Source organism: Equus przewalskii, chromosome 1 (genome assembly GCF_037783145.1).
Source record: "Equus przewalskii isolate Varuska chromosome 1, EquPr2, whole genome shotgun sequence".
In the NCBI taxonomy this organism is placed as follows: domain Eukaryota; kingdom Metazoa; phylum Chordata; class Mammalia; order Perissodactyla; family Equidae; genus Equus; species Equus przewalskii.
Window position 1 is genome coordinate 138,475,204 of NC_091831.1, and position 26,168 is coordinate 138,501,371.

Here is a 26,168-nt window from a genome sequence, read left to right on the forward strand (position 1 = left end):
TAGCAGTGAGTCAGAATGCTCTGTGTCTCTAGTGTTTGGAACTTGTTGCCAAGGTTTCAGTCACTCTGAAGCTACTGTCTTCCAGGGTATAATATTATGTGAGTAGCATGTTTCAGTGCTCAAGAACACGTTTTTGAAATGGAAGAAACATTCTCCATTCTCTGTTAATGTGCTGTAGGAAAGAGTGGCTACATATTTATTTTAATGGCTCAGCAATTAATGACTCAAAGTATAATAAATCTGACTTGCAAAACTTTATAGATTAAGATCATTTGCCAGCTACTTAGTCTGTGGCTACAATTAAATCACTCTCAAACTTTTGGCTCTGAGCTGTAGTTTGCCTTGGATAAGAGGCTACCCTTTCTGTTCCTGGCTCACAGAACACATTAACTGACTCTTGAGTGCCGAGATTCGAAGCCTATTCACACATGGCCTGGGACAACCTTCCCCCAGACCTTGGTAATGGAGCAAGGGTTCTACAAGCTCTAGTTCTCATTCCCCACCAGCCCACAGCTTTGTTGATTCACAGCCTAAGTGCTGATTCTGAATTTTCTCCTATAATTAAAACCAAACAAACAGAACTTTTTATTATGGAAAAATTTAAAACATATACTAAAGTAGAAAAAACAGTACAGTAAGTTCCCATGTACCCACCCCCAGCTTCAACAATATCAACTCATGGCCAACCTTATACCTGCACCTGCTTCTGCCCTCCCATATTATTTTGAAGCAAATCCCAGACATACATCCCAAATATTTCAGTATGTTTCTGTACAGGAAAGAGTTATCATATCAAGCCTGACTGTCCTTTGAAGGGCTTGCTTACAAACTTAGCCCTTGGCTGGCGTCTGGGAACTTGGATTAGGGGAGGGTTCTCAGCACCTTAATTGATAGTGGCTCACTGTGCCTAAGCTTTGTGTACAAACAATATGGTTTATGCTGAACACCTGCTTTCCTTCTGGGAGACTAGGATCTTTGTACCTGCTGGACAGAGTGGGCCTGTGTCACCAGCGCACAACGCCTTGAGCACTGAGTCTCTCTTGAGCTGCTCTGGTAGACAACGTTGTCACAACTCGTTGCTGGGGGAATTAAGCACATCCTGTGTGATCCACTGGGAGAAGACTCTTGGAAGCTTGTACCTGGCTTCCTCTAGACTTAACCCATGTGCCTTTTCCCTTTGCTGATTTTGTTCTGTAATATAATAATATATAATAATAATATGTAATATAGTAATCTTTTGCTGTGATAAATCTATTACTGAGTCCTCTGAACTCTCCTAGGAAATCGCTGAACCTGGGAGAGGTCTTGGGGATCCCTGACACAGTGTCTGTCACACAAGCACTTTAAAAAAAGACTATATGTCTCTCCACAATACTATTATTTTTTATTTTTTTATTTTTTGCAATAAATCTCTTAATTTATATTTCCTACCATTTTGTTTCCCTGATTGATCCCTGAATGATACATATTTTGATACCAGAAGTGGTATAGTATTGGAGTAATACACAGAAGAAAAGTAACCAACTTAATTATATCTTAGCACACAGGCTGATTAAAAATGCAAACTGGCAATTTTAGAGCATGAGTTCCCTTCATACACTGAAATTTAAAACAACACATATTAAAATAGCTTCCTTAAAGACATTATGTGGAGCATGATCTACAATTCTTAATAAGCCAGAGAAATAGAAAATGAAATATACTTCTGATACTTTTTTCCATCTTTACTATTATTAAGTGATCAACTGATGTTTCCGATTGCAAAGCAAGTTTTACCTTTAGTGTCCAGGTATGAGTTTAATTCCTTAAGCAAATTAGCAAGATCTTTATAAATCAGTTTTTTTAAAAAAATTTTTATTGAGTTAATGATAGGTTACAGTCTTGTGAAATTTCGGTTGTACGTTATTGTCTGTCAGTCGCGTTGTAGGTGCACCCCTTCACCCTTTGTGCCCACCCCCCACCCCACCTTTCCCCTGGTAGCCACTAATCTGTTCTCTTAGTCCACATTTTTAAATTCCTCATATGAGTGGAGTCATACAGAGATTGTCCTTCTCTATCTGGCTTATTTCACTTAACATAATTCCCTCAAGGTCCATCCACGTTGTTGCAAATGGGACGATTTTGTTCTTTTTTACAGCTGAGTAGTATTCCACACATCTTCTTATCCAGTCATCTGTTGATGGGCATTTAGGTTGCTTCCACGTCTTGGCTATTGTAACTAATGCTGTGATGAACATTGGGGTGCATGGGACTTTTGGAATTGCTGACTTCAAGCTCTTTGGATAGATACCCAGTAGTGGGATAGCTGGGTCGTATGGTAGTTCTATTTTTAATTTTTTGAGGAATCTCCATACTGTTTTCCACAGTGGCTGCACCAGTTTGCATTCCCACCAGCGGTGTATGAGGGTTCCTTTTTCTCCACAACCTCTCCAACATTTGGTACTATTAGTTTTAGTTATTTTTGTCATTCTAATGGGTGTAAGGTGATATCTTGGTGCACTTTTGGTTTGCATTTCCCTGATGATCAGTGATGATGAACATCTTTTCATGTACCTATTGGCCATCCATATATCTTCTTTGGAGAAATGTCTGTTCATGTCTCCTGCCCATTTTTTGATCGGGTTGTTTGATTTTTTGTTGTTGAGTTGTGTGAGTTCTTTATATATTATGGATATTAAGCCTTTGTCGGATGTATGACTTGCAAATATTTTTTCCCAGTTAGTGGGTTGTTTTTTGGTTTCAATCCTGTTTTCATTTGCCTTGAAGAAGCTCTTTGGTCTGATGAAGTCCCATTTGTTTATTCTTTCTATTGTTTCCCTTGTCTGAGAAGACACAGTGTCCGAAAAGATCCTTTTAATACTGATGTCAAAGAGTGTACTGCCTACGTTTTCTTCTAGAAGCCTTATGGTTTCAGGTCTCACCTTTAGGTCTTTGATCCATTTTGATTTTATTTTGGTGAATGGTGAGAAAGAAGGTCAATTTTCATTCATTTACACCTCCACAATACCATTATTATTATTATTATTATTATTTTTGAGGAAGATTAGCTCTGAGCCAACATCTGCTGCCAGTCGTCTTTTTTTTTGCTGAGGAGGACTGGCCCTGAGCTAACATCCATGCCCATCTTCCTCTACTTGAATATGTGGGATGCCTGCCACAGCATAGCTTGACAAGCTGTACATAGGTCCTCACCTGGGATCCAAACTGGCAAACCCCAGGCCACCAAAGCAGAACGTGTGAACTTAAGCACTGCACCACCAGGCTGGCCCTCCATAATACCATTATTATACATAAAAATATTCATAATAATTACTTAATATCATCAAATGTCAAGTCAGTATTTGCATTTCCAATTGTATCATAAATGTCATAATCTTTTTTTACAGTTTGTTTAAATCAAGTTTCAGATATTGCAATTGGTTGGTATTTCTTTAAGTGTCTCTTAATCTATAGGTTCTCCCTCCTTCTCTTTTTCTTTTTTTTTTTTTGAAATTTATTTGTTGAAGTAACTGGGTCATTGTCCTGTAGAATTTCCCACAGTCTGGTTTTTGCTGATTATATTGCGATGGTGTAGTTTAGTGCGTGTGCCCCTGTAAATTGGTAGTTGGATCTAGAGGCTTTTTGTGTGAGTTTTTGAAAGCCCAATGCCTTCATATGTCCTGAGGCTGTACCTTAATTTCCATTTAATTAATGTTTGCCAAGCACTTTGAGGTACTTGGATAAAAGGGGCTCTAACAGTAACTGTCTTTGTTTTTATTAGCATGAGACTAGCTCTCCTGACACTTGGAGCCTGACTCACTGCACTCTGGAGAATCCAATCAAAAGTGCGTGGCTTGGTGCTCTGTTCGCTCCCTGTCTTTTCAGGTACTGACTCCGGCAGAGTTCCCTGAACTAAAGCTGGCTCTAATACAGTTGGTTAAGTGCAGTGGTGACCAGATGTTATGATGTAGGTGGAAATGTAGTTTTTTTTGTCTATCTTACTATTTTCTTTAAGATCCTAAAACTTAAAATAGAAAACCTCAGAACCCTACTGAAACCTGTAACCCAACATGTGTTAATTTGCTATGCAACAGAATCTTTCAGTATCTCAGTAACTAAGTTCTCATTAATGAGTTACAAAGTTCCTCTTACTTCAACTCTAGAGATAATCTGACAGCCAGGGTCCAATGTAGTTATAATAGGTCATCTTTGGAGATGTGCCTTTTTGAAATGACTAAGTGTTTGGGCATTTAATAAACATTTAGAATAAAAATGTACATTTAAAAAATTTTTTTAATAAAATACATATAAAATTTCACATCTTAATCATTTTTAAGTGTACAGTTCAGTGGTGTTAATTACATTCATTTTGTGCAACTAACCTCTGGAACTCTTTTCATCTTGCAAAACTAAAACTCTATCTATTAAACGACAACAACGAATTTTGCCCTCCCTCTAGCCGCTGGCATGTGCTTTTCTACTGAGTATGAATTTGGCTACTCTAGGCATATAAGTGGAATCATACAGTATTTGTCTTTTTGTGACTGGCTTATTTCACTTAGCATAATGTCCTCAAGATTCATCCATGTTGTAGCATATGTCAGAATTTCCTTCCTTTTCAAGGCTGAATAATGTTCCACTTTTATATACTACATTTTGTTTATCCATTCATCTGTTGATGGGTACTTGGATTGCTTCCACCTTTTGGACGGTGAATAATGCTGCTGTGAAATGGGTGTACAAATATCTCTTAGAGACCCTGCTTTCACTTCTTTTGGATATAGACCAAGAAGTAGAAATTTCTGGGTTGGATGGTAATTCTATGTTTAATTTTTTTTAAGGACTGCTATACTGTTTTCCATAGCAGGGGCACCATTTTACCAACAGTGCACAAAGGTTCCTATTTCTTTACATCCTCTTCAACACTTGTTATTGTCTGTTTTTTGACAGTAGGCATCCTAATAGGTGTGAGGTAGGATCTCATTGTGGTTTTGATTTGCATTTCCCTAATGATTAATGATGTTGGGCATCTTCTCATATGCTTGTTGGCCATTTGTATAGCTTCTTTGGAGAAACATCTATTGAAGTCCTTTGCCCATTTTAAATCAGATTGTTTATTTTTGTTGTTGTTGAATTGTAGGAGTTCTTTATATATTTTGGATATTGACCCCTTATCAGATATATGATTTGCAAACATTTTCTCCCATTCTCTGGATTGCGTTTTTGCTCTGTTGTTTGTGTACTTTGATGCACAGAAGTTTTTAATTTTGATGTAGTCCAATTTATCTATTTTTTTATTTTGTTGCCTCTGCTTTTGGTGTCATATGTAAGAAATCATTGCCAAGTTCAATGTCAAGAAGCTTTTCCCTGTGTTTTCTTCTGAGTTTTATAGTTTTAGCTCTTACGTTTAGATCTTTGATCTGTTTTGAGTTAATTTTTGTATGTGGTGTAAAGTTAGAGTCTAACTTGGTTCTCTGCGGTTATACTTTTACACTTTGGTTTAATGATGCAGAAGCACACCACCTCAAAAGTGGGGGCAGGGCTCTCCAGTCAGTTATACTCTTGGCAACTGCTTTCCGTGGGAAACTTGCCTTAATGCTTCCTCCTGTGGGCAGTTGTTTCTGATCTCGTTTTTCCCCAAAGAGTCTTTCTAAGTTTTAAGAAGGTAAGAGAAGTTGTTAAATAATATTTATTAATTATTAAATGGTAATTATTTATAACTTTTAGTTTAGATTCTTAAACATCTTATTATGAAATGTTTTCAAACATACACAAAGAGGATAGTAAAACAAACCCCCAGGCACACAGCTTCAACAAACGTCAGCATTTTGCACATCTTGATTCATCTGTTCCCTTTCCCAACTTTTTCCTTTCTAGAGTATTTTAAGGCAAATCCCAATCATTTTGTCATTTTGCTCATATTTATATGTTTAATGTAAATATATAGATTTCTTTTTAAAATATTTTTATTTATTTTTTTATTAAGTTCATAATAGTTTACACCAATATGAGATTTCACTTGTACATATTTCTTGTCTGTCACCTCACAAGTGCTCCTCTTCACCTCCTGTGCCCATCCTCCACCCCCCTTCCCCTGGTAACCACCGAACTGTTTTCTTTGCCCATGTATTTGTTTATATTCCACATATGAGTGAAATCATCGGGTGTTTGTCTTTCTCAGACTGGCTTATTTTGCTTAGCATAATTCCCTCCAGGTCTTTCCATGGTATTGCAAATGGGATGAATTTGTCTTTTTTTTTCACTGAGTAATATTCCATTGTGTGTGATATATATATATATATATATATATATATATATATATATATATGTACTGCATCTTCTTTATCCAATCATCAGTCGATGGACACTTGGGTTGCTTCCATGTCTTGGCTATTGTGAGTAGTGCTGCAGTGATCATAGGGGTGCATATGTTACTTTGGATTGTTGATTTCACAGTGCTTGGGTAGATACCCAGTAGTGGGATAGCTGGGTCATATGGTAGTTCTATTTTTAGTTTTTTGAGGAATCTCCATATTGTTTTCCATAGTGGCTGCACCAGTTTGCATTCCCACCATCGGTGTATGAGGGTTCCCTTCTCTCCACACCCTCTCTGACACTTGTTATTTTTAGTCTTAGTGATTATAGCCATTTTAACAGGCGTAAGTTGGTATCTTAGTGTAGTTTTGACTTGCATTTCCCTGATGATTAGTGATGTTGAACATCTTTTCATGTGTTTATTGGCCATCTGTATATCTTCTTTGGAAAAATGTCTGTTCATCTCCTCTGCCCATTTTTTTATCAGGTTGTTTGCTTTTTATTGTTCAGTTGTGTGAGTTCCTTATATATTTTGGAGATTAACCCCTTGTCAGATATACGGTTTGCAAATATTTTTCCCAATTGGTGAGCTGTCTCTTTGTTTTGTTTCTAGTTTCTTTTGCCTTGCAGAAGCTCTTTAGTCTGATGAATTCCCACTTGTTTATTTTTTCTTTTGTTTCTCTTGTCTGAGAGGACATGGTATTTGAAAAGATCCTTTTTAGTTTGAGGTCAAAGAGTGTACTACCAGGGGCTGGCCTGGTGGTGCAGCAGTTAAGTTCTCATGTTCCGTTTCTCGGCAGCCCAGGGTTCGCTGGTTCGGATCCCGGGTGTGGACATGGCACCACTTGGCAAAAGCCATGCTGTGGTAGGTGTCCCACATATAAAATAGAGGAAGATCGGCATGGATGTTAGCTCAGGGCTAATCTTCCTCAAAAAAAAAAAAAAGTGTACTACCGGTATTATCTTCCAGGAGTTTTATATCCAGGACGTATCTTCAAGTCTTTGATCCATTTTGAGTTTATTTTTGTGTATGGCATGAGATAGTAGTCTACCTTTATTCTTTTGCATTTGGCTGTCCAGCTTTCCCAACACCATTTATTGAAGAGACTATCTTTTCGCCATTGTATGTTCTTGGCTCCTTTGTCGAAAATTAGCTGTCCGTAGATGTGTGATTTTATTTCTGGGCTTTCAGTTCTGTTCCATTGATCTGTGTGCCTGTTTTTGTACCAATACCATGCCGTTTTGATCACCATGGCTTTGTAGTACATTTTGAAGTCAGGGATTGTGATGGCTCCAGCTTTGTTCTTTTTTCTCAGGATTGCCTTAGCAATTCCGGGTCTTTGGTTGCCCCATGTGAATTTTAGGATTCTTTTCTCTATTTCCATGAAGAATGTCATTGGGATTCTGATAGGGATTGCATTGGATCTGTAGAATGCTTTGGGTAGTATGGACATTTTAACTATGTTTATTCTTCCAATTCATGAGCAAGGAATCTCTTTATGTCATTATCAATTTCTCTCAGTAATATCTTACAGTTTTCATTGTATAAGTCCTTCACCTCCTTGGTTAAATTTATTCCTAGGTACTTTATTCTTTTAGTTGCGATTGCAAATGGAATTGTAGTCTTGAGTTCTCTTTCGGTAAGTTATTGGAGTATAGAAAAGTAACTGATTTTTGTAGTTGATTCTGTACCCTGCAACTTTACTGTAGTTGTTAATTATTTCTATTAGTTTTCCGATGGATTTTTTGGGGGTTTTCTGTATATAAGATCATGTCATCTGCAAACAGCGAGAGTTTCGCTTCTTCACTCCCTATTTGGATTCCTTTTATTCTTTTCTCTTGCCTAATTGCTCTGGACAAAACCTGTGTTGAGTAAGAGTGGTGACAGTGGGCATCCTTGTCTTGTTCCTGTTTTCAGGGGGATGGTGCTCAGTTTTTGCCCATTGAGTGTGATGTTGGCTGTGGGTTTGTCATATATGGCCTTTATTATGTTGAGGTAATTTTCTTCTATCCCCATTCTGTTGAGAATTTTTATCATAAATGGCTGTTGGATCTTTTCAAATGCTTTCTCTGCTAAATATATAGATTTCTGGTCAAATATGTCTTATGTCAGAATGTGCTTTTCTCTGTATTTATAGTGGAACACTTGTATAATCAATTCATATTGTTTTAAACCCTAGGACTAGGACCAGCAGCAGAATTTTGACATTTCAAATTGCTTCAGAGTTTTATAATTTTGGATATTTGCTTCATGGCATTTCTTTGATTGTATCTATAACTAATAGTACTCCCAAACCTCAGTTATAGCATTGCTCTTTTGGGAAAATATGAACTGCTTTACAGCTCTCCATGTTAGACTGTGGTTTCCAAGAACTCTTATTTACAGTTAGCAGCTACATAAACTGCTATAATGAGAGCTCACAAGAAAGATTACAAAATTACGCTTCTCTTTTTTTACTGTCTCCCTTGGTATTTTGAGTACCAGTAGATATTTTGTGACAAGACGAACCACCTGATCCATTATTCTTTCAACCCCTTAGTTTTTTTAACTGGAGGATTTAATAAAGTTCGGTAAAGTGGGGGACTTTTTGCTATAGAAGAAGTACTATGTGGAAGTTAAGAATTCAAAAACACATGACCATTGAATTGAGAAATAATCGAGCCATCATCCAAGGTTAGAAAGGTTTCTTCTTAGTCTTTGTCTTGCTTGATTGTCCAGTGCTACTGGAACCCAAAGGTGGGCTCCAGATAGGACTTCCTCAGCAGGCTGTTTGAAGTAGGGCTGTTTGGTAATTGAGGGGTGGAGTAAGGGGGATGGGAGAATGTTGAGAGCTCTTGCTGTACAAGTAAGTTGGTTCCTTCAATCAGGGAGGAATTAAGACTATATACAGGGTGGAAATCCAAGAATGATGGTTAAGGATAATGCAAAATTGAAACCAAGAAAAGCCATAATATAAACCCATTTTAGTGCACTCAGGCATGTTCCATACATGCTTCAGATAAGTAGTTTTATGTCATATAACCTATTTCTCCTCTCTGAGAGCCCCTAAATTTTTAGTATTGAGGTAAAAACTATCACAGAATCTTCTGAAAAAGTATTTAAGAAGCCTTCATGCATAACACAAATACTAATTCATTACTTTCTTAAGAAAGCCCACATTCCCCATGCTGACATTTCAGACTCTGAATGTCTACTTCATCTGCGTGCCTAAAGGGGTGTATCTTTGTGGGGAATCTTCCACAGAGTCTTGATCATGAGCATCTGATGACTCCAAGGGGGCATGACAGTGGTCAGGCGTGCACACTTGGCCTTTAGAATCAGCCCCACTTCTCTTAGCCTTTCAGTGAAGCGACAAGGGAGAAAGTGTAATTCTGGTTTTCTTTTTAACATCATTGTTATTTTTCTCTGCCTGTGTATTATTCCCTTTTTTCTCTTCTTTTTGAAGAATTTTACCTAAGTTACTATTTGAAAAAAATCTCCCAAAGGCTTTCCTTTCTTTGTTTTCAACTGGAAAAGACTCTCATGATTTATTAATGGGTCCAATCTCTTTAAAAATGTGAAGAAAATAAAACTATTAATTATAGAAGGATGGCCTCTCTGAGGCCATCTGACATTTGAGCTGAAGTTTGAATAAGAAAGCTCCTACTGGGGCCGGCCTCCTGGCCAAGTGGTTAAGTTTGCGCGCTCCACTTCGGCGGCGCAGGGTTTCACAGGTTCGGATCCTGGGTGCGGACATGGCATCACTCATCAGGCCATGCTGAGGCAGCGTCCCACATGCCACAATAGAAGGACCCACAACTGAAATATACAACTGTGTACTGGGGGGATTTGGGGAGAAAAAGCAGAAAAAACAAAAAGGAAGATTGGCAGCAGTGTTTGCTCAGGTGCCAATCTTTAAGAAAGCTCCTACTAGCACAGTGGAATGGAGGCAGGATGAAAGTTGGGGCTAGACATTCTTGGGTCAACTCCTGGCTCCACTTAACTAACTGTGACGTCTTGGCCAAGCTTCCTTACCTCAACCAAAACAGGAATGGTAATGCCTAATGATATGGCTGTGCAGGTTAAAATAGACCATGGTTCTTTGACCTGCTTTTGACAGTTGATCAGGAAGAGAGGCCTGAACCTGGCAAGCAGAGAACAGACTGTGCTGTCATCTTCCTTGTTCCACTCCCCCACCTTGCAAAGTTTAACACAGAACCTTGTTCACAGGAGGAACTCACTGAGTATATATTGAATTAAAATTTTGTTTGAAAATGAATAGGGAAAATATAGAAGAGGAATGTGATTTAAACAATTTATAAAAATAATTTACCATGGAAATGTGGTAGAACTCTGTCCGCCTGACTACTTGTTTATGGTGATAATTGGCAACTTGAAATAATTTTATATGGTTGCTTAATGCCAGGCTCTTGACATCATTTCTGAGGGTCAGCCTAAAGGATTTGCATGGTGTTTTCAAGAGGACAACATTCCGAGCTGACAGGTTGGTTTGCTTCTTGTTATAGGAAAGATTTAAGAAATTTAATTATTTAGCATTACCGTAATGCTAAAAAACAGGGCAACAATCTTTATTCTTGTCTTCTCTGTTAAAGTTGTGGGGCTTTTTCTACCAAAAGTTTAGTTTTGCTTTTTTTTTAATAGTTCACCCACTCCACTTCCTGGCGGTGGTGTGTAAAATTATGTTTGTGTAGTAGAAACATATATAGTTAGCATCCCTGAGAGAGGTTACTTAATAAACCTAAAAAAAGAAAAAGTGTAAAGATTATGCTGATTTATGTTTTTATTTCATTTCAATAACATTGGTCAGTACTACCTAGGGTAAGAATTTCTAAAAAGAGACCTTGTTATTGAGAATTCAGTATCTCATGATCTAATCAGAGGTTTCATGTAGAGGTCAACTGACTTCTTTTAAACAGGGTACTTAACTCATGTGACAGAAAACTTGAACTCTCTAGGAGTCCGCTTAATTCCAGTAGTATTTGTGAATGTGCTCTTATTTTGTTCAAATTCAATACCCAAAATGTTTTTTGACATTTAAATGATTCATCATCTGACCATTTTTTCACGTAGTGAATGCTTGTATTCTCTTTTAAAGATTAGTGTTCTATCATTTACAGATCCTTAATAGAGGAGGAGTAATTTAAAGTATTAGGAACTTCTGTGTCAGTTGAAGACTGATTAAAAGTGAAGATCATTTTTAGTGACTTAGGTACTTCATAGCTGTGAGAAGCTCTGTAATTATTCAACTCAGACTCTCTGTTTATTGCAGTCACTCAAAAGAACAGACAGTTTGTTCAATTAAAAAAAGACAATATTAAGCCAGAAAATATTTGGAAGAATAAGGAAATATCTGCAATTTTTGGTTCTGTCTATAAAGTTGGTTTATTAATTTAGGAACATAAAAATGCACTCTGTATTTTTTTTTTAATCTTTTTAAATTTAAAAAAATTTTTTTTATTTTTTCCTTTTTCTCCCCAAAGCCCCCCGGTACATAGTTGTATATTCTTCGTTGTGGGTCCTTCTAGTTGTGATACGTGGGACGCTGCCTCGGCGTGGTTTGATGAGCAGTGTCATGTCCGCACCCAGGATTCAAACCAACGAAACACTGGGCCGCCTGCAGAGGAGCGTGCGAACTTAACCACTCGGCCACGGGGCCAGCCCTGCACTCTGTATTCTATGGCATCTCATATAATGATTGTTTTGGAATATTTAGGTCTGCAAAAGCCTATGAAAACTGAAACAGTGGTCAGGGTTAAAGTTTATCTCCTGCCCTGTCTTTTTCTGCTAATAAAAAGAACTAGGCGGGTAAAATATTTTTCTCCTCTTTCCTCCCCAGGTTTTGGAACAGATCCGCATTCTTATTTTTTAAAAAATGGATGTGTGAGTGAGTGTGTGTGTGTGAGTGTGTATGTTTGTGTGTTCTACTGTAGCTATCCAACTAGCCAAGGCCTCTTGTTTTCCAGTTCTTTGCATTCTAATTCAACTATACTTTTGAGAAAAATGTAATATGTGAAATCAAGGCAGATTTATAAAATATTCAACTTCCTACAATTGTCATAGAATACTTTTGATTCTGCTTGTATCTAGTCGTTGAGTGAATCTGGCCACTTTAATTTTTCTTAAAATGGGGCTTCAAAGATTAGTTACCTTTTTCCCTGGCCCACTTGTTCGTGTGTTGGAGCTCAGCAATTCCAGTGTATACTAACACATCTTTGAGGAGAGAGAAAGAATGTGGTCTCTCTAGTTCTGACTGACTGCCTAGGGAGATTTCCAGGCTACACCAGATGCTGCCTGATTGGGAGAGGGCTGCTTGCAATTGCTTTAAGAAGGGATTTAGGACTGCCAGAAGCTCATTTCTGTAGTGTGACGTTAGCTGTCAGATCAGACTGTTTTTCCGAATCACTGTGTTGTAATGGTAAAAGTTGAAGAATAACAGTTAGGGCTATGATAAGGGTGTGGACACAGCCATAAGTTAGGGAGAAGGTTCATCTAGCTTGGGAAGGGACCCTTGAATCCTTGCCCCTGTGTCTTTTAAGGTCTCATTTGCTCAATTAAAATGCCTTCAGAACCTAGGATATTGGTGAGTGGGAGACAGATGTTTTTCTAAACTGGGATTGGAATGGGTGGGGAAGGAATGCTGAGTGCTGAGAATGGATTTTTCAGGAATGTCTAGGTGTGTCTTGACTGCTAAAGGCCTTACCCACATACTTTTTTCATTGCGAATTCTCTACTACCACCCAGATGTCATTTTTTCCATCCCCTACTTCTGAGACTTCTGCCAAGGCATTACCGCCATTGGTATATCATAAATGAATTCACAGTCCTTGCCATACCTATAGTCCCTTCTAAGGGTAACTGTCCCCTGCTCCAGGACTCCTGCTGAGGAACCACATGACCCAGCCCCTCTGGCCAAGCTGAGCAGACTAGTGGAGGCCCTGACACGAGGATGGCTCACTCACAGGCTGGCAACGGTCTCATGATGTTGCCCAGTCTCGAAAGTTCTGTCTAAACAGAGGCAGTAGTATTTAACTGAGCCATTCAGATATTCTGTTTTGGAAATTGCAACTGAAGGAGTATAGAAAAGAGTGATGTAGACACATGGACAATAATGACCCTGTAAGTGGTGCTACATCAGAAAGGCCACAAATCCCTACTGCTGACCTTCCTGGGCCCGCCTTGGACTCAGCACTTTGCTTCAGTTTTTGTCTTTGTGAGACTCAGTCCTTCTCTGGTTCCTTATTCTTTTGTTTCCCCTGTATTCTTAATATGTATGTGCCCTTCCTATCTTTCACTTGAATGAGCCTAAGTGAGTCTCAGCCCCTTGTAATCATAGGAGCCCGATCATAGGCCCTTAAATGCCTGGAGGAGCAAAAACAGGTACTTGGTCCAGAGGTGTCAGGTGTCAGAGTCACAATTCAGGGCCAGGAGATTAGGAACCTGGGCATCAGGCTCCTAGCCTTGAGCTGCTTCAACTTCTATAGTGTTGGACCAGTTTCACTTTTTCTTTTTTTTAAAGATTTTACAGTTTAGAGCAATTTTAGCTTCACAGCACAATTGAGCATGAAGTAGAGTTCCCGTATAACCCTGTTCCTCCACATGCACACCCTCACTTTTTATTTAAAAAGAAAACCAACACTATGAATAGAAAATCAATGTTAGAGATATCAAAAGGATAAACTTCACCTTGTTGAGTTGTTTTTGGTGTGAGTATGATGACAAGTTTTTAGAATTTATGATAGGTAGTTATCATATCTGCATCCCTTGTTAGCCTCATTGCTTCTATTTTCTTATACTTATTGAAAACTGCTCTGGCCCAGAGTTCCCGTGTGTTTCAGTATGGAATTGTTACAGTACGGGGCATGTTGACTTCCTTTTCTCCCAGCTCTGGGCCCTCTTCCCTCTTCTGCAGCAGCAAAGGACTCAAGCCCCCTCACAAGAAACAACCACCAGGAATATAAGTTCACCTCCTTCCCAGTTCAGAGTTTCCTCCATATGATGCCACGAGGAAAGAGAGGAAGAGTCCCAGAAACTTTCTCTGTATGATCTCAGCCTCTGTCTTCTGTAGCGACCACACCCCAACTCTTCTCTGTGGTCAAAAGAATATCAAAACTGTTGGCCACTTCCTCTTTATTATTACTGCGTCTCCTGGTATCCTGCTGAATGAGCCATATTCTTGCTGACAGTGTCATGCTCTCATAATTCTACTAATGCATTATATTCCATTTCTACTAACAAAATGAATGTACAAAACATGCCCAACATGTGTAACCACATGCTCATACCTTTTCCTTGATGAAAGCAGTAGGCAGTTCTTTCATCAACAAGTATTTATTGAACACCTACTATGTGCCAGGCATTTCATGATCCGAGTTCTGGGTATCTCTCTGGTTTCCTCTCATTCCTTGCTATAGTGATTTTAAACTGCTTGTTATTCCTTACACGTATTTCATTCTGTTTTCTCTTCATGCCTTTACTCATGTTGTCTCTGTCTGGAACAGGCTTCCCCCATTTGCCTGGCTAACTCCTACTCATCCTTCTAGTCCCTGTTCAGGTACTGCCTACTTCAAGAAGCCACTGTGTGTTCCATTCCTTTACCCAAGCTGGGTAACATTTGCCTCTGCTGGGTTCTCATGGTGCCTTGTGCATACCTCCACTACCACACTTACCTTATCATACTGACTGTATCTCTTTGTGTCCATCTCATACGCAGACGCTTGACAGGAGGGACAACGTGTGACTCATTTTTTGTTCCTGCAGTTCTTAGAACAGTGCGTGGAATAGAATATACGTAATAAACACTTGTGGAACCAAACAGAGTCAGTCATGGTATAATGTCAGATAGAAAATTTTGTAGAATCTCTAAGGCAATCCATGGTTGCGTTAAACATTTTTCATTGCTAGAGACCATTTACCCAAATCTCCAGCAAGGACGTCCCTAGCATCCATTGCAGCAATATGTCAGTCATGAGCTATAAGGACACCACTTGGTTGTTTTTTTTTTTTTAAAGATTTTAAAATTTTTTCCTTTTTCTCCCCAAAGCCCCCCGGTGCATAGTTGTATGTTCTTTGTTGTGGGTCCTTCTAGTTGTGGCACATGGGACGCTGCCTCAGCGTGGTTTGATGAGCAGTGCCATGTCCACGCCCAGGGTTCGAACCAACGAAACACTGGGCCGCCTGCAGCGGAGCGCGCGAACTTAACCACTCGGCCACAGGGCCAGCCCCACCACCTGGTTTTTATTACAGAGGCTGACCAGGATTTTGGCAGTGTGGATAAATGTGTTGAATCTAGTGCTAGTCCTGACCTCTGAAGTCATTCAGTGGGCTTTATTACGAAGACTTAATACACTAAGTATGTATAGTGTGGTCTGGCACACGACCAAATGTCATGGCTCTTGCAGACCCTTCAGAACCCCAAGTGGATGGGTATAAGGAAACCCAAGCTGCCAGTGCAGATGCTGTATCCCAGGACCTGGAGCTGCACTTGGTATAGAGTCAGTACTCAGTAAATACTTGTTGAATGAGCACGTTTCGATAAATGGATTTAGTTATATGTGAAGGACGTTATTGTTTGGCACTTTGTAGCTCTGTAGATTTTGATTGTGCTGGAAGCGCAGCTAAGAGTTGAGACTAGGGGGAGATGATGCTAAGGAAAGTGTTTTCTCGTGGGACTCCTCAGTACAGCACAGTCTCCAATGATAACTCTGTCTGCTAGGGAAAAAGAGTGTGGGAAACTGAGCTGTGCAATAATGAAGTGGAATTTTAGTTGAGTCTTTTTTGCTTTCCTTGTGCTTTCTGTGCAGCTGTACAATTTCTTACAGATGTATTAGGTCTGACTCAGAGGAGAGGGGGAGAAGGGGAAGGGGAGAGGGAGAGCCTCAGGACTTGGGGCTTAGGGCCTCCTGGGTCTGGTGCTGGGTCTAGTCTGAGCCAGCCTTGCAGTCTAGATGTGTTGCCCTTGGAGCTTTAAGTTGACTTGTGAATGAGATCTTTGGACCAGGTCATCTTTAAGCTCTCTTCTGGTTCCGAAATTTCACTCTTTGTGAGGTTTGAAATAGTTAGGAGTTTTCCTAAATTCTGCCAATGTTTCCTGGGTAGGTTAAAAGCTAAATATAAATAGATCAAATTGTGGATGATGCAGTTGTGATTCTTTGAGTTTTAGCTAAAAACTATGCAGTTTTTTGACAATCAAATTTCCATGGTGATTAGTACTAAGTTCTTATTTCTTCCTTCACCCATGAAGCAAAATTAAAGGAACCAAGTTCTTTTCCTGTCATAATCACTATTAATTTCTAGAACCAACACTGGGATTGATATGAAAAGACAGACCTCATTTATATAAAATGACAAATTTGAAGAAAGTAGGTAACTTTTTTTTTTTTTTTTTTTTTTTTTTTTTAAGATTTTATTTTTTCCTTTTTCTCCCCAAAGCCCCCCGGTACATAGTTGTGTATTCTTCGTTGTGGGTTCCTCTAGTTGTGGCATGTGGGACGCTGCCTCAGCGTGGTCTGACGAGCAGTGCCATGTCCGCGCCCAGGATTCGAACCGACGAAACACTGGGCCGCCTGCAGCAGAGCGCGCGAACTTAACCACTCGGCCACGGGGCCAGCCCCAATAGGTAACTTTTTTTTAAAGGCTTTATTTTTTTTAGATCAGTTTGGGGTTCACAGAAAAATTGAGGGGGCGATGCAGAGATTTCCCATATACCCTCCTTGCCCCACACATGCATAGCCTTCCTCATGATCAATATTCCCCCACCAAAGTGGTACATTTCTTACAATTGATGAGCCTACATTGGCACATTATAATCGCCTAAAGTCCACCATTTACATTATGATTCACTCTTAGTGTTGTATATTCTCTGGGTTTGGATAAATGTATAATGGCATGTAGCCATCATTATTGTAGAGTTTTTTCACTGCCCTAAAAATCCTCTGTGTTCTACCTATTGATGTCTCCCCTACCCTAACCCTGGCAACCACTGATCTTTTTGTTGTCTTTAAAGTTTTCCCTTTTCCAGAGTGTCATATAGTTGGAGTCATACAGTATGTAGGCTTTCCACATTGGCTTCTTTCACTTGGTAATATGCATTTAAGTTTCCTCCATGTCTTTTCATGGTTTGATAGCTCATTTCTTTTTAGTGTTGAATAATATTCTGTTGTCTGAATGCACCACAGTTTATTTATCCGTTCACCTACTGAAGGACATTTTGTTTGCTTCCAGATTTAGGCAATTATGAATAAAGCTGCTATAAACATCTGTGTGCAGATTTTTGTGTGGACATAAGTTTTCAGTTTCTTTGGGTAAATGTCAAGGAGTACGATTGCAGGATCTTATGGTAAGAGTATGTTTGGTTTTGTAAGAAACCACAAGACTGTCTTCCAAAGTGGCTGTACCATTTTACATTCCCGCCAGCAGTGAATGAGAGTTCCTGTTGCTCCACTCCGTCCCCAGCGTTTGATGTCATCAGTGTTCTGGATTTTGGCCATCCTAATAGGCGTATAGTGGTGTGTCATTGATGTTTCAATTTGCGTTCCTCTGATGATGTATGATGTGGAGCATCTTTTCATATGCTTATTTGCCATTTGTATATCTTCTTTGGTGAGGTGTCTGTTAAGGGTTTTTTGCCTATTTTATTAATCAGGTTGGTTGTTTTCTTATTGTTGAGTTTTGGAGTTCTTTTTATATTTTGGATAACTGTCCTTTATCAGATGTGTCTTTTGCAAATATTTTCTCCTCATCTGTGACTTGTCTTCTCATTCTCTTGACATTATCTTTCACAGAGCAGAAGTTTTAAATTTAATGAAGTCCAGCTTATCAATTCTTTCTTTCGTGGATCGTGTCTTTGGTGTTATATCTAAAAAGGCAACACTATATACCCAAGGTCATCTAGGTTTTCTTTTGTATTATCTTCTGAGTTTTATAGTTTTGTATTTTACATTTAGGTCTAGGATCCACTTTGAGTTAAATTTTTTTTTTTTTTTAAAGATTTTATTATTTCCTTTTTCTCCCCAACGCCCCCCGGTACATAGTTGTATATTCTTCGTTGTGGATTCTTCTAGTTGGGATATGTGGGACGCTGCCTCAGCGTGGCTTGATGAGCAGTGCCATGTCCGCGCCCAGGATTCGAACCAGTGAAACACTGGGCCGCCTGCAGGGGAGCACGCGAACTTAACCACTCGGCCATGGGGCCAGCCCCTAAATTTTTTTTTTTTGAGGAAGATTAGCCCTGAGTTAACTGCTGCCAGTCCTCCTCTTTTTGCTGAGGAAGACTTGCCCTGAGCTAACATCCTCCTCTACTTTATATGTGGGATGCCTACCACAGCATGGCTTGCCAGGCAGTGCCATGTCCGCACCCGGGATCCGAACTGGCGAACCCCGAGCTGCCAAAGCGGAACATGCAAACTTAACCGCTGTGCCACCGGGCCGGCCCCTGAGTTAATTTTTTTGAAGGGTGTAAAGTGTATGTCTGGATTCATTTTTTTGCATGTGGATATCCAGTTATTACAGCACCACTTATTAAAAAGATTGTCTTTGCTCCATTGTATTGCCTTTGCTCTTTTGTCAAAGGTCATTTAACCATGTTTATGTAGATCTATTTCTGGCCTCTCTGTTCTCTTCCACTGATCTGTTTGTCTGTTCTTTCACCAATACCACAGTGTCTTGATTCCTGTAGCTTTATAGTAAGTCTTGAAGTCAGTCAGTCTGTCCTCTAGTGTTGTTGTTCTTCAATATTGTGTTGGCTATCCTGATCTTTTGCCTCTCCATATAAACTTTCGAATCAGTTTGTCAATATCCACAAAATAGCTTACTGGGATTTTGACTGGGATTGCATTGAATCTGTAAACCAAGTTGGGAAGAACTGACATCTTCACAATATGGAGTCTTTCTAATCATGAATGTGGAATATGTATCCATTTTTTAGTCCTTTTTTGATTTCATTCATCAGAGCTTTCCTCATATAAATCTTGTACATATTTTGTTAGGTTTATACCTAAATATTTCATTTTTGGGCGATGCTAATGTAAAGGGTATTGTGTTTTTAATTTCAAATTCCACTTGTTCATTGCTTGGGTAACTTTTTCTTTTTTAAAGATTGGTGCCTGAGCTAGCACCTATTGCCAATCTCCTTTTTGTGTGTGTGTGCTTTTTCTCCCCAAATCTCCCCAGTACATAGTTGTATGTTTTAGTTGTGGGTCTTTCTTGTTGTGGCATGTGGGACGCCACCTCAGTGTGCCCTAATGAGTGGTACCATGTCCGCACCCAGGATCCGAACCAGCGAAACCCTGGGCCACTGAAGTGGAGCATGAGAACTTAAGTACTTGTCCATGGGGCCGGCCCCTGGGTAACTTTTTATGTAGTATGTTTAATATAATATCCATAATCATATATATGTGTACATATACCATTCATTCATGTGCCAGGCACTGTTCTAGTTGGTAGAGATGCAACAGTGAGCAAACATTGACAGGTTGGAACTTACTAGGAGGAGAGAGCAATGTCGTGTCATAATTGTGCTAAGCACCCAGAAGGGGAGTTCATAGTGCTGTGAGGGCTGATCAATAGGGCTGCTTCTCAGAAAGAGTGAAGGCCAAGTTAAGGTTTGAAAGAAGCCTAGTTGTTAGTGAGGGGAGGGGAGGAGAGTTCCAAGCAGAGGTCAAGATTGTGAGAAGTCCTGTGGTGGGGATTCTGGCACCTTGGAGGAACTGAAAAGGACCAATGAGGTTGGAACACAAAAATATGAGGCGGGGTCGGAGAGAACGGGCTGGAGAGGAGGGCAGAGGCCAGTGACTTTGTAGGCCACGGTTGGGCCGGGATGTGGGGATTGGGTTAGAGGAGACAGTGTATGGTTAGAACAGTCACTTTCAGAGACCTCTTTACATAATCTTCAGTTCCATCACAGGTGCAAACAGATGGCTTTCTTTCACAGCTCTCTCCTGCAAAGAAACAGTTTTCATTTCTTCAGGAGTGCACACACAGACTAATGGAGAAGAGCAAAGAGCAAAGTTGAGGTGGAGACCAGGGCAGGGCCAGGCCCACTGTCTAGCTCTTTTCTCCATTCCCTAAAGAGGTGTCACAGAGGGTGTCACTCATTTATGACTGGGCAAAAGAATAACTGTTCAGATGCCATAGTCCTTCAGCTTTGTATGCAAAGAGTAGAAACCATTAATGAAAATCTGTGATTGCCAAGCCTCTATATTGTATGAATGTGTGAATATATATTGAACAAAAATAGAATCATAAAGTGATGCTTTTTGTAACTCCCCTTTGTCAATTAATAGTGTCTTTCTATGTCAGTACATATAGATTGCCTTATTCTTTTTTAGTATTCCATTGTATAGATGTACCATAATCTATTAACTATATATTACTATAGTTATATTAACTTTTGTATATGTATATATACACACTGTATATTAATCTTTGTGTCATTTCTAAATTTTCACTTTTACAAACAATGCTGTGGGACATTTCTGGGAATAATTATTTGTATTTTTTAGTATCTCATGGGAAAAATTCCTACATATAGACTTTCTGAGTCAAGGATATGCATATTTTTTAAACTTTTGATTTTATTATAAAAATAATATTTATCAAAATGTGAAATATAGAAATACATAAAGTACAAAATTGAAAGTCTGCCCTCTTCCTGGTTTGGTGTGCATCCGTGAAATATACATTTTACATTATAGAAGAAATTACCAAACTGCTGTCTAAAAAGGTTATGCCTGTTTATCTGATCACCAATATATGAAAATGCCTGATTGTTCACTTTCTTCCCAATACATGTTATTATCTACTCTTTAAATCTTTTCAAATCCAATGCACAAAATTTTAATATTGTATTTTAAATTTGCATTTCTTCAATTATTAGTGAGATTGGACATCTTTAATGTTTTTTAGTTGTGCTTCTGTGAGTTTCCTATTGTTTCCTTTTCCCTGTTTTGCTACTGGGTTGTTTATCTTTTTCTTATTAACTTGTAAGAGTTCTTTATACATTAAGGGAATTAGTTTTTTACAAATTTTTTTGGCCAATTTGTATTTTGACTTTGTTTATGATGTTTTTTGCCACCCAGAAGTTTTTAAGTTTTCTTTAACAGCTTTTGAGCCAGCCTTTCTTCCAAATAGAGGATCTGGGTCAACTTTTATAGCTACTTTTCCCAGCTAAAACTCAGCTCAAAGGACACTTAAAAAAAAAAAAAAAAAAAGGGTGGGGGCTGGCCCCGTGGCCGAGTGGTTAAGTTCGCGCGCTCCGCTGCAGGCGGCCCAGTGTTTCGTTGGTTCGAATCCTGGGCGCGGACATGGCACTGCTCATCAAGCCATGCTGAGGCAGCGTCCCACATGCCACAACTAGAAGAACCCACAACGAAGAATATACAACTATGTACCGGGGGGACTTTGGGGAGAAAAAGGAAAAAATAAAATCTTTAAAAAAAAAAAAAAAAAATGGTGAATGGGATAATGAAGCAGCCTGGAGCCCAGAGGTAAACACTTCAATTAAGAAGCAGCCGGGAGAGTTCTTTCCCTTAAGGTGACTCAGTCAGCCAACAGGGTGACTTACTTATTTGCTCTCTCAAAGCCAGCTCATTGCAGGGTCCCCACTCCCTTGGCCCTGCCCCCAACCTTACGCCCAGGCCTCTAGCTCCCATCATTCATGAGGCAATACCAGCTGAACTGCCCTCCCAGCCCCTGCCCTTAGAAGAAGCTGACTCCCAGTCCCTCCAGTACAAAGCCCTTTTGCCTAATAGGAATGACATTTTGGAAGCTGTTATGTGTATATTGGATAAGTCCTGTCTGCAGACAAAGTGTGAGGCGACAGTAGTATACATATCACTTGGGAGAGAACAACTAATCACAAGTAGAAGTTGTACATGTTTTGCTTTTGATTATGATTAAAGAATTGCCCATTAGAACTAGGCTCTTAGAAACATCTGGTCACTCGTTACCCGCTTACAAGCCTTTGATGAATCCCCATCTTCTGCAGGATAAAGGCCAAACTGCCTAACGTGGTGGCCTGTGAGGTCGTTCACAGCCTGGTCCTAGTCTGTCTTTTCAGCTGACTAAACACTACGCTAAGCACTGTCATTCCACACATGCATGGTAAGTAGTATACCTACTACTTACCAGGCATTGTTCTAGGTTCTGGAATTAATCGTGGTCCCTGTTCTTATAGCGCTTTCAGGCTAGTTGGGGAGATAGATAATTCCAAGTAAACAAAGCAACTTATATGGTGGCCAGGGAGGACTTTTCTGAGAAGAAGACATCGAAACTGAGCCCTGAAGAGTGAGAGGGAACCAGCCGTAAGAAGAGTTGTGGGGTGAGGGGAGGATGCTCTGCACAAAGGCACAGTAACAGCCTTGAAGTCGGAAAGAGCTCGGGGTCTTCTAGGAACAAGAGAAGACTGGTACAGCCATGGCTCAGAGGAAGGATGACATTAATATCACCCTGTGAGATGGTGTTAAAGCCCAAGGCAGGGGCCAAATCACACAGTGCACTGTGGAGTATAGTAAGGGAATTCAGATGAAGCACAATGAGGTGCTTAAATCTGGGGTTGGGGTGGGGTAGAGGGGTGACAATACAGTGTAACAGCCTTTAAACTTTACCTCATTTATCTGCATAACAGCTCTCTGACGCAGGTATTATTAGTAACCAGTTTTATGGATGAGGACCCTGAGGAAGGAAGTGGGGTAATTTGCTCAAGGTCACACAGTTAGAAAGTATTGGAGCCACTGGATCTCTCTGACTCCGAAGCCATGCTCTGAACCTCGACTCTGGATTCTAGACTGTCTGACAGCTTTATTTTGTAAGTGAGAAAATGGAAACTCAGATTAAAAATATGCCAGAATGAGTAAGAGGATGTGAGGCATTGTTCAAAAAAATTGGACCCTTCAATCTGAAAGATAAGGAGTGAACTTTTTATCTGGTAAAAGCTCAGAAAGCTATGAAGCACATGAAGAGGGTAACATGGACTTATTCATACATGAATAACAACTCGGGCATCTTTTGAACCTTCAAAGAAGTAATTACAGGTCAAATAAAAGGAAGTACTTTTTACACTGTGGGTAGTGAATAGAAGATACAGATTGAAAATAAAATATATTTAGAGTAGCTTTTATGAAGGCTGTAGAGTGATTTAGCAAAACAGAACTGCTTTTTATATGAAGCATGCTAAAATACCGATGAAATTTTCTGTAATAGAAGCTTAAATAGCTAAGAAAATTAGTAGAAGATGAGTAAGGGTCAGTAACTCTATGTATAATAATAAAAAATGAAAGCAATTTTAGATGTGATAGTTTTGTAATATTTAAAGATTTTAGTTTTTTATTGTATTAGGAAAAAAACGTAAACTCCTGGATTTTTTTTTAAGTGAGAAGCTGCTATAGAAGGACAGAAGGAAATAATATCCTTCCTCAGTCATCACAGACAGAATGAAATTCTTAATTCTGGAGAAATTCATTGTGATCTGCTGTAAGGGTGTGGTCCAGTCAGTGCCTGGACGCCAGCTTAACATCTGAGGAAAAGGCTGAGGCACAAGTTCTTGCACAATCTCTGCTTGCTTGTGCTGCATTTGTCTTTCAAAATACTCTCTCAGCATATACAGTTGGAGTAACTCTTGCTCAAGAACAAGTGGCCTTTACTTCATGAATTATGAGATTTTTACAACCTAAAATAGAGTGACAATTGATTTTGATCTTTCTGTTGTCCCCATTGTCCTGTCAATACTCTCAGTCCCATTGAGAACCCTCAACCACTCAATTTGGAAGATCTTTAACAATTCAGTAGCACGATTTAGCACCTTAGGGCTGTAACAGCTGGGGAAAGAAGAGTGTACTCTTGGTCTCTCTAGAAGTTTGAAAATCGTTGAGTCAGAGATTTCGTAACCTCAATATCTAATTATTTCTGGGTCTTGGTTTTCTAATAAGTGTCTCACCGTAATCAAGGTGCAGGCATGGCCAGCAGCTGGCTTGGGTCCAAAAACCACTTCTGTGATTCTCCTCTTCCTTTAGGATAGCTCTGGGGGCGCCTGCCTCCTTGGTACTCAGCGTGCATCTGGTTGTGCCTTCAATATATCAGATGAACACTGCAGTCTTATATCATTAGCCTAACCTGTTGTATACTGGCATTTAAGAATACTAATGCTACAAAGTAGAAATTGTGGGGTTTGTTCTAACAGTTTTTATGTATGGGAATTCTGTTGATCAAAAGTCTACCCAAGCTATGGGCAGAGGAATAGGTAGCCCAAAAGATCTGAAGACATTTTACTAACCTAGAATCCCTTCATGTTTATGCATGTTCTGTTCATCATCTTTAAAGTAACCTCCTATTGAAAAATCCTGTTTCATGTTGGCAAGCTGGCCACCTGTTTTTAAGCATGGGTGACTGAGTTACTGTTTTTCACTCATTCTTGTAGTTGGTAGCTAATTAAATTATTTCAGTTCTCTTCTGTGGCCTCTGATGTGGCTGGCTTTCTTTCTGTCTATATCTCTCTTTTGTTTTTTTAGTGAGGAAGATTGGCCCTGAGCTAACATCTGTTGCCAGTCTTCCTTTCTTTCTTTCTCCCCAAAGGCCCAGTATATAGTTGTATATTCCAGTTGTAACTCATTGTGGTTCTTCTATGTGGGATGCCGCCACAGCATGGCTTAATGAGCGGTGTGTAGGTCTGGGCCCCGGATCCAAACTCATGAACCCCAGGCTACCAAAAGGGAGCATGTGAACTTAACCACTTGGCCACGGGGCCAGCCCCTGTGACTGGCTTTATGTTTTAGCAAAACATTGCTTTAGATTTCAAATCTGTGGAAGTTCTGTGGCTCCTAAAGACTCATCCATTCATTTATTCATTCATTCTACAAACATCTCTTGAGCATCTACTCTGCTAAGCACTGGGCCAGGTATGGGGGTGATGCCAATGGATAAATCATAGATCTTGTCCTCAAGGAGGTCACAGTCTGGTTAAAGAGACAGACCTGTGAGAAGGTAATAATAATGGAATATGGCAAGTACATAGATGAGATGAAACCCAGATATTCTAGAAAGTCCAAGCAGGAGCCTCTACCTTAACTTATTGGTCAAGGAAGGCTTTCTGGAGGTCATAACACTTAAACTGAGTTTTTTAAATGGGTTATTTTATTTTTAAAATTCTGCCTTATTCAAGAAAGGCTGTAAGTTTCTTTTAGACAAAAGTTTTAAAAGTAGAAGAAAAGAGAAGGAAAAAAATGCAGAAACATAACATAGAGTCAGAGATGTGGGTAAGAATAATGTGTATGATAATGATCTGCTGTATTTACTCAGTTCTGACGTGCAAATTGTTTTTTCATATTAGGAATGCATCTTATTGTCGATGGTGTCTTAGAGTTGATGAAATAGGACATTCATTTATTCAGGAGGTAGTTATTAGGCACCTGTTAAAGAGCAGGCACTATGTTTAGCCCTGGGCATTAGTTTTGAGCAAAACAGACATAGTCCCTGTCCTCATTGTTTATTTTATAGTGAAAAAAAGTGAGGGATTATGTGAGAAAGCATAACAGAGGGGCTTAATTTAGATGGAGAAGTTGGGGAGAATCTTTCCAAATAACAGGTGTTCAACCTGAGATTTGAAAGGTAAGTGGGAATCAGTCACAGAATGAGTGAGGCTAAGGGTTCCAGGCCAAGAGAAAGTGTGAGAGAAAGTCTTGAGACTTGAGGTAGCAGGGATTGTTTAAGTAGTTGCGGGAAAACCAGTACAGATGGCCCTTGACAGGGTGGAGAGAGGTGCTAAGCAGTTGGGTAGAGGGGACTATCGTGAGATGAGGCTGGCTCTCTAAAACCTTTTGGAGGCAGGAGCCAAGTAATGCAAAGCTCTAGGGGGTTATGTGAATGTTTTATCCCAAGGTATTAA

At 39.5% G+C, this 26,168-nt stretch overlaps 1 protein-coding gene across 5 annotated transcripts in view; it reads left to right on the forward strand.

Annotated features, from left to right (window-relative positions):
* The window catches only part of MYO5A (myosin VA), a 187,240-nt gene that overhangs the window by 30,516 nt on the left and 130,556 nt on the right, over positions 1–26,168 (forward strand). Inside the window, exon 1 of one of the 5 annotated variants that reach the window (XM_070624207.1) lies at positions 19,833–20,016. The exons of the other annotated variants lie outside the window; for them this stretch is intronic. The gene's annotated coding sequence lies outside the window, so the exon portion shown is untranslated. Of the gene's footprint in view, positions 1–19,832; positions 20,017–26,168 lie in introns of those variants that run through there. 5 annotated transcript variants of the gene reach the window in all.